Source organism: Macrobrachium nipponense, chromosome 4, assembly GCF_015104395.2.
Source record: "Macrobrachium nipponense isolate FS-2020 chromosome 4, ASM1510439v2, whole genome shotgun sequence".
Taxonomy (NCBI): Eukaryota; Metazoa; Arthropoda; class Malacostraca; order Decapoda; family Palaemonidae; genus Macrobrachium; species Macrobrachium nipponense.
This window is the reverse complement of record NC_061100.1, coordinates 137,647,403-137,649,902: the sequence shown is the minus strand read 5'-3', so window position 1 is coordinate 137,649,902 and position 2,500 is coordinate 137,647,403. Positions and strand designations below refer to the sequence as shown.

The window sequence follows — 2,500 nt, the reverse complement described above, 5'->3', positions numbered from 1 at the left end:
CGCTTCATGCAAAAACATAACAACTAGAGAAAACTAAGGAAAAGTAGGACCATTGAATTTGTAGCAACTTTAGCCTAGATTGGCCAAAAATACAAGAAATTTATCACGATATTCTTATTATAATACCCTGTCCATATCTTAAAATCTAGAAAATAATCAGTCCAAATCCTGGCATCGTATGTTTAATAACGACTTCACAAAATGCCACTTTGATCAGTCAGAAATGTTATTCACATACCAGACTGGAGTTTCATGTGTACTTTAATAATTTTAGATAAAGATCAAACGAAAAAATACCAGCTATATTGAAAACATATAAACCAATAAATTGCTCTGTGCATTGAAAAGTAATAAATGTCCAATTTTCCTTTAAGCAAATATCAACAGTATTTTCAAAATCATTTTTTCTCAAAGTCTATATATTTAAAATATTCACGATAAAAAATCATTAAAGCAATTCAATCTATTCTGGTCTACGTTACGGGTTTTTGTAAATTAGCTCTTCCTGAAATCAATGAATAAATGTTTTTGCTTGACAGTTTTAATAATTGCAACTGAACCTTATTTCTAATGTGGCGCTTGACTTGGTTCATCTTTTAGGAAGACTTCTTAAGATTTCTAGCTTCTTTGTAGAATATCGTAGTGGCACTGAACCAATCGTTTGCCTTTTGCTTGGTAACTGCGTTTTATGGAGGAAAGTTAACCTAATCTTCATTTCGACACTGTTGAATAATTTTAGTAATGTACGCTATGTTCATATTCAAACGTCCATAGCAACGTAAACATACGACGACCCAGTTGTGTTCTTAGCATATGAGATTTAATAGACCCTTCATAAATACCAGATGTACTATTTGGTTATTCAGAGCACTAGTAGCCATTTATAACTACTTCCGTTTCTTGTTAAATTGATATCATAAAGCTCCAGCTATGCTGACCTCTGGTGTACCCAGGATCCACTCTCTGTATGGATCCTGGGTGTGCCATATAAAGTAAAGCTACACGTTGCAGGATCATACGTGAAGCTTTTAATTTATTCTGCCAACCAGCCACCCTCGTGAACATCACATAAAATGTGCTGAAGCACGTAGTCTGTCATTATAGGAAGACGTTCATCGAGATTATGTTGCGCTGTTCTTTAAGCAGGTCTCTCTCTCTCTCTCTCTCTCTCTCTCTCTCTCTCTCTCTCTCTCTATATATATATATATATATATGTGTGTGTGTGTGTGTGTGTGTGTGTGTGTGTGTGTCTTATGCTCATGATCTATATCACAGTGTTCCTAGCAGACCAGAAAAAATAAAGGTACTAGACTACATTTCCTTTTAACTTTCTTGCAAGAGTATACTTCAGTTGTGTCGGTAAGGCCCGCACTCTAGAAGAATCACTGCATGCTACTAGCTTTGTAAAGCACCTGTTTCCGCAATTCTGCCGAGGTGCCACGTTGTTAGACTGTCCTGTACCGGATCTCAGAGTTTGAGTTAAGGATGCAATTTTGTCTTCGAATTCCTTGCATCTTTGCCTTAGTTTTCATAAGAGATTCCATGTTGTTTGTGTTTAAGTATCTATTATCGTCTTCCTAGTGAGGTTCTCAGTCTTCTTGAGTCCTGTGCCAAATTATTTTTCCCTCCTCGAAAATGTCGCCCTCTTCTTGGCGTGAGATTCCATGAAATTCTGAGAAAATTAAGTTAATGATGATTAAACATTGTTCATTTCTTTATCTCACTCGGATAGCTTTATTTCCATTATCTGCTAATTTCTTTTATTCTCATTTTATCGCAAATCAATTCCTATGACAGGCATTGGTCAATTTACTGCCTATTCTCCTCCAGCCGCGGAAGGAAATATGTCTCGTCCCCACATCTTTTGTAGAAAATCTCAGCCGAGTGATCACAGCCTCTAAGGAAGGACAAAATCCTATGACAGGCCCAAATCAGTCAATCCTGATTAGCCCGAGTTTCGTTTATCGCTCGGTTCCCAGTCTCTTCTTTCCTTCGGGAACTTGCGCGCATGTATATGCACATTCACTCACCCTCCACGCTTCCTCCTCCTCCTCCTCCTCCTTTTGCTCCTATTGCTCCTGCCCGGCAGGACGAAGCGACGCGTTGGTACACGAGGTGAAGGTCTGGCTGCGAGAGCAAGACCAGTCATTCTCGCGACCTCAGTGAACTAGTGTGTATGCGTTTTTCAGCGTTCCCTTCTCGTGCGAAGACTGCAACATTTGCATATCAAATTATATCAGAACGGCACGTTTATTGCCGTCGTTCCGTTAATTACTTCGAAATTAGTTCGTGATGTATATTCATCGTTTTCCCATGAATACATAGTAGAAATTCTTCATTACTTTTGAAAATGGATAAGTTGCTGGTCGATATTGAATAAGTATTAACATTCCGAAGTTGATGGAAATCGTTTTCTTTTAATGTTTGGTGACTGTACATTTGTTAATCATCTAAGGACAATGATGGATTATTGTTACAAATTTCCATAACTTTGAAGGAA

General features: G+C 37.8%; 1 protein-coding gene across 1 annotated transcript in view; it reads left to right on the top strand.

Moving 5' to 3' along the window:
• The first annotated feature begins 2,112 nt into the window (after positions 1–2,112).
• LOC135211216 (hemicentin-2-like) overlaps positions 2,113–2,500 on the top strand; it is a 222,157-nt gene continuing 221,769 nt past the window's right edge. Inside the window, exon 1 of the mRNA XM_064244453.1 lies at positions 2,113–2,500. This exon is cut by the window's right edge and continues 15 nt beyond it. The gene's annotated coding sequence lies outside the window, so the exon portion shown is untranslated.